The following is a 6,580-nucleotide window of genomic DNA, read 5'->3' on the forward strand; positions in this document are numbered from 1 at the left end:
TGGGGGCTAATGAGAGGCTTAATTGGGGCTAATGGGTCATAATGGGGGCTAATGAGAGGCTTAATTGGGGCTAATGGGGGCTAATGAGAGGCATATGGGGGCTAATGAGGCATATGGGGGCTAATGAGGCATATGGGGGCTAATGAGGCATATGGGGGCTAATGAGAGGCATATGGGGGCTAATGAGAGGCATATGGGGGCTAATGAGGCATATGGGTGCTAATGAGAGGCATATGGGGCTAATGAGGCATATAGGGGCTAATGAGGCATATGGGAGTCAATGAGGCATATGGGGGCTAATAAGGCATAAGGGCTGATAATGGGGGCTAATGAGAGGCATAATAACAGTATCATTCACAGATCACCCCCCATAACAGCGCGCCTGCGAGACAGAAAGGAGGGGAAAGAATCCACGGAAGCAAGCAGACGACTTAATAGCTTCTTTTGTAAGTAAATTCTTTTATTATAAATGTATCCCTGCATACCGCAATACTCTTGTATTTTGTAATCTTATTTATATATACTTATTTAGTTTTTTTCAGTAGTATGATTAAGTGGTGAAAATTATTAGTGCTCCCCCCCATTTTTGACTGTGTATCTTTGTACCCCCCGTATATATTGTTCCTAGAGTCGCCACTGCACTTAGTACCTTATTTCCAGATGTGCCTTTGTTCCAGCAATAGATGTTTTTTTTCCCTTTGAAAATCCAGTTTATTTGGTATGCAAATGAGCCAGTAAGGTGTCCAGAGGGGCGTCACTGCAGGAAGGAGCCCAGACATGCCCCCTGCCACAATGTGTCCACCTTCAAAAGACTAACTTAAAACCCCGCCCACAAGTCTCACGAAGCCACGCCCCCTGATCCGGTTAGGTCACACCCCTCCCACTCCTTAGCTGACAGGGATTGAAAAAATTAAGTTAAAATTCAACTTCTAGGTCCCGCTAAGCCACGCGACTGATTCAGTTAGGCCACGCCCCTCCCACTTATTAGCAGACAGGAATTGAAAAAATGAAGTTAAAAATCAACTTCTGTCAGCTGCAGGGGTGGGAGGGAGGGTGACTTTCTCCCTGCAGCTCACACTCAGACAGCACAGTGCTGCTGTTCAAAAGGACATCCTTGTGTCCGTCCAGGCCCTGCACCGGACGAAGGACAGGGAGTCTGAAAGCTGGACTGTCCGCCCTAAAACTAGACCTCTGGCCACCCTAGGGGCAGGCTGCTGTGGAGGTCACAGTTAAGGGGATGGTCCGCTATGGAGGTCAGTGTTAAGGGGCAGATTGCTGTAAAGGCCACTGTTAAGCGGGCGAGCCCCTGTGGAGGTCACTGTCAAGGGGGTGGTGTGCTGTGAAACTCACTGTTAAAGGGGAAGGCAGCTGTAAAGGTCAAAGTTAAGGGGGTGGGCTGCTGTGGAGGTCCAATTTTAAGGGATGGGGCACTGTGGGGGGGGAGGGGTCAGTGTTAAGGGGTGGGGGGCTGTGGAGGTCACTGTTTTGGGGGCGGGGTGCTGTAGATGTCACTGTTATAGTGGATAGTGTTGATATCTTTTAATGACACACAAACATTAAATGAAATAGATTAAATATACCCGAGCGAAGCCGGGTCCTTCAGCTAGTGTGTATATATATAAAGCTGAGTGCATGTGTGTGTATGTACTGTATGTCCGCTAAAGGAATCCGCACCGTCGCATTTACAATCACGAAATTTGGCACACAGGTACATCAGGTGTCCGGGGAGGTTTTAGACTGGATCTCAGCTCTCTAGTACGTACCAATCCTGAGATATAGAGATGGCCTTGCGTTTCGCCCAGCGGTTTCATGGCGAACTTTGCGTGTTTGCGATTCGCTGAACATGCAAACATATGGAGATATTAGCGCCTGCCATATTCTTTTACATTGTGAAGAACTTTGACCCATGACACATCCATCAGGTGGTACAGGACAGCCAATTGAGACATTTCAGCACATGGACGTACCCCCTACCTTATAAATAAACCTGATCTGGCGGCCATTTTACATTCAGTGTTTTGCCAGTGTAGGGGGAGGTTGCTGTGTGGTGCAGGGACAGGCTGTTAGGGACACAAAACGCTAGCTAATAGGGCCACAAAAGTCCTTTTAAGGACTGGTATAGGTGTGCTATCGATAGGTGTGATACACAGAGGGGTGCGATATACTTATACTTTTATAATGAGTTCCAGACGGGGGCACTCTTATCAGGGCGGGTGGTCTGTGGTTAGGCTATCAGGGCCAGAATAGCACCCCCTGTAGGGCAATATCAGGGACAGTTCTTTGCCCACCCTGTCCTTCAATACCACATCATCATCTAGCCCAGGGATGGATGTTTTTTGCTTTCCCTCCAGGATTCATGGATGTGCACTGGAACCCCCCGGATTGTGGTAGGACATATGGTTTCTGATTTGGTGCCGCCGAGCACTTGTTATTGCCGACCACATCTATGCTTTTTGCTTAACTTTAATAATTTAATTTATTTTTATTTTAAGGGATATCTTTTCCATTCACATGTCCGCAAAATTGGTCCACATCCGTTCTGCAATTTTGCGGAACGGGTACAGACCCGTTAATTTTCAATGAGGCCGGAATGTGCTGTCTGCAACTGCATTTGCCGATCCGCACTTCCGCATCTGTGCTTCCGTTTCCGCAAAAAATTAGAACATGTCCTATTCTTGTCCGCAATTGCAGACAAGATTAGGCATTTTCTATTATAGTGCCTGCGATATGCGGTCCGCAAAATGCGGAATGCACATTGCCGGTGTCCGTGTTTTGCGGATACGCAAAACACTTACGGACGTGTGAATGAACCCTCATAGTAACATTATTAAAGGTTACATTTTATCTTCATGTATATTCTAATGGATTGCCTTCCTTGTACAATGATATAATATACTTTCTATGTTAGACAGTATATTATAGTGCATTTGTATTGTGCGGCAGTTGTGTGCGGTTCTGCTAAGATACTGCAGGTATATAGAGGGACAAGCGTTATTGGAACAAATAATTTCTACTGGTGTGATATACCAGTCCCCCCCCAAAATGTTTTATTTTTAAATAAAAATTATGATATAATTATAATCATTTTTTTTCAACAGCACTGTGGACAATCTTTTTTCGGATTCTAATCCAAATAATCCAGAGTCTGCAGGGAATGTTTCCCAATCAGAATCTGAGGCCTCTCAAGCTATGCAAGAAGAAGAGACAGTGGATACGCAAGAGGAATCACAGATTATGCAACCTCCTTAAAATGAGGCCAACGTTGAAACAACTCCTGTTTCTGAAGAACGTGTTTGCCGTTCATCAGGTGAAGACCCACGACCGATTCTGATTTGGATGTTCGAGGCCTGATTGATTCTCGGGTTCTCCAATATCTAAATCAGAATCGGTCAGATACTAAAGAAGAAAGGACACTAAGAAGTTATGCGCCTTATCTTAGTCACGTGCCTGATGAACGGCAACCACGTTGTGTCTCTGCGGTGACCTTGTTAATGGACCTATTCGCAGACAATGTGGAACTGATTGAGGTTGTCCATACAATGGAAAATCTTTGGGATCGGAATCTTAGACATCGAGACTCTAACCTCTCGATTATGTCGATCAGACCCCCCTATAATCTAGACCCCTGGCCCTTTTACAAGGGAATTATATTACCTTTAATTATTCATATTTGTTTTTTGTTAAATACATTTTTTTTTTTCATATTCTAAATAATGTCTTTATTTTTTTTTATGTATAGTTTTTGATACTTTTACAATGGCAGCAGCAGGGTCCGTCTGGCTCTTCCTGCGGGGGATCAGCCTTCTGGATCCATTCTAAAGGGAGCCCACCATGACGTTTGATTTCCGCTCTGGCCCCATTCACTCCGGCCCATTCCCATTATAGAGAATGGGGCTGGAGCGGAAATCTAGCAGCACAGTAGTATAGCTTCAGCACGGATTCAGCTGGCTGTTCCCCTGCCTGAACATGCTGCCGCCAGTATGAAATTATCTTAAAAAAAATGTGGAATTGCATTTTATATTGATGATCTACCATCTGTGTAGGTCAACAATATAAAATGATTTAACAGAATTTTTTTTTTTATTATAGTCTAAAAATCAGCTTATAATGATACGGAACCTGGTGGCTTGTATTGTTTCAATAACGACAATGCGTTACCATCATTTAGCTGAATACAAACAATAAAAATCCTCATGTGCTGTCCCCTTAAATGCTGATGTTCTATACTTACCTTGTCTGCATATTCTTTTATTCTTTGTGGATTGCGGGTCTGATTACTTCATGTGTTGTTCGAGTTCAAAGCTGAACCCAGACATATCCCCTAAATGATTAGATAAATGGGACATGTTCGTGTTTAGCTCTGAACCTGGACAAGTTTTTCTTACATTAAAAAGACGTAATTAGAAATCAGGTATTAGAAGGTATTTTAAATAAAATTTGGATTTTACAAAATACCTCAGCCGGCAAGCCCACATCAAGGGTCCTAATTCTCTTGCGAGTCCCTAATCTAAACTAACAACAGGGGATCTAACTAGACTAAGAAAAATGTATTTTTATTAAAATTTAAAACCAGATTCCAGCTGAAATCAAAGTTTTCCACGAATGGCATCTAACTGCCACGACAATGCCCCCTCAGGGCTGCAGAAGTAGTTGACATAGAGTTCACGAACAGCTAGTCCGGCTGTTCCAGGGCGCCCAGGCCGGCTCAGGTCTAAATTGACAGAAGATGTCCTATTTAGGCCCAATTCTGCATCTGTGGAGGCATCGTGAATCCTGGTGAAGTTGTGTAGCAGTACACAGGCCTGTATCACCAGGGTGGCATTGTCCGGATTCATCTGTAGGGATGACATGAACACTCTCCACTTAGTGGACAGTATTCCGAAAGCGCACTCCACATACTGACGGGCGTGAGTCAATCGATAGTTGAAGATGCGCTTACAGTCATCCAGATCGCATCTAGGGAAGGGCCGCATCAGGTGGGGTGACAATGACAAAGCCTTCATCTGCCATGATCACTGGGCTCTGGCAGGGCAAGCTGGTTTGTCTGAAGCCGTTCACCCATTCTGGAAGCACTAAAGATGGGGGCGTCTGAACTGTTCCCATAGGCCCCGATAGCCACAATTACAAACCTGTAATTACTGTCACCCAAGGCCATCAGCACTACAGAAAACTATTGCTTGTAATTGAAGTACCGGGACCCTGAGTGAGGCGGCTTCTTTACACGGATGTGCTTACCGTCCAGTGCCCCAATGCAGTTAGAAAACTGCGCTGATTGGTAAAACCCCTGGGCGATATGAAGCCAATCTTCCTCCTTGGGGGTGGGCATCACCGCTTCTCTGAGTCGCTGCCAGATAACTTTGCAGGAATGACAGACGATCCCAGAGATTGTTGAGATCCCAAGGAGAAACTTGAAATGCAATGAAGCAAATGAGTTTCTGGTAGCAAGGAATCAAAAAAAAAAGAAAGAAAAATAATAAGTTTTAACATTCATTTTAATATATTAATATTCAATATATAGTATTTAAAAAGGGAAAATTCACTTACCTCAAGGTGACAATCAACCTTTGCTCAGCAGATATGCGGCTCCTCCATGAAAGTCAGGTCAGGATGAAGACAGACCAGCAGGTGATCAAATGCTTCCATGGACATCCGGCAATGGCTTTTGAACTTAATGGGGTGACATCGCAGATCGTTATACAAGCTATGGAACTGTCCTTTCTGAAAGTGCTGAGTGACAATAAGATAGACCCACTGCCGTCTCCTCTTCCTCCCCGACTCTTCGTCCAGCATCGCTGACTGCTGTCCGAATCGCTGAGAAATAATCCAGTGAAATAGTACATTACCCATAAGGTCTTCTGCCATGCTGATCGCTGAGTAACAGGAAGAAATCAATGCCAGCCAAGCAGAGTTTTCTCACACAGCTCTGAACGACACCAAAAGCACAATAAAATGGCGCCTGTAATGTCACATGTCCTCTGTTTTAACATCTTTTTTTCATCTTTTTTTTTGGTACCCTAGCAACATGTACTCTCCAATCAATGGATGCGGATGTGCAATTGGAAAAAACGGAAGGTTTTTGCAGAAACACGGATCAGCAAAAACAGAACGAAAATCTGGAAGAGAAAAATACTGACGTGTGAATGGACCCTAAGGGCTCTTTCATACGGGCGGATGCCGTGCGGGTAATCCGCTGCGTGAAAGAGAGCCAAGCCCCGTTCCGGACAGCAGAGGCATGGCGCAGTAACATGATTGATAATGCTCTGTGCTTCTCTGTGATCTTTTTACTACAAAATCACAGTGAGATAAAGTTGTCCCCGTGATTTTGTAGTAAAAAGATCACAAAGAGGCATGGAGTATTATCAATCATGTTACTGCTCCGTGTCTCTGCTGTCCGGAACGGGGCTTGGCTCTCTTTCACGCGGCAGATTACCCACACGGCATCCGCTCGTGTGAACGAGCCCTAAGGGTCCATTCACACGTCCGTATGTGTTTTGCGGATCCGCAAAACATGGACACCGGCAACGTGCGTTCCGCATTTTGCGGACCGCACATCGCTGGCACTCTAATAGAAAATGCCTTT

The sequence above is a fragment of the Bufo gargarizans genome, chromosome 5, assembly GCF_014858855.1.
Source record: "Bufo gargarizans isolate SCDJY-AF-19 chromosome 5, ASM1485885v1, whole genome shotgun sequence".
Taxonomy (NCBI): Eukaryota; Metazoa; Chordata; class Amphibia; order Anura; family Bufonidae; genus Bufo; species Bufo gargarizans.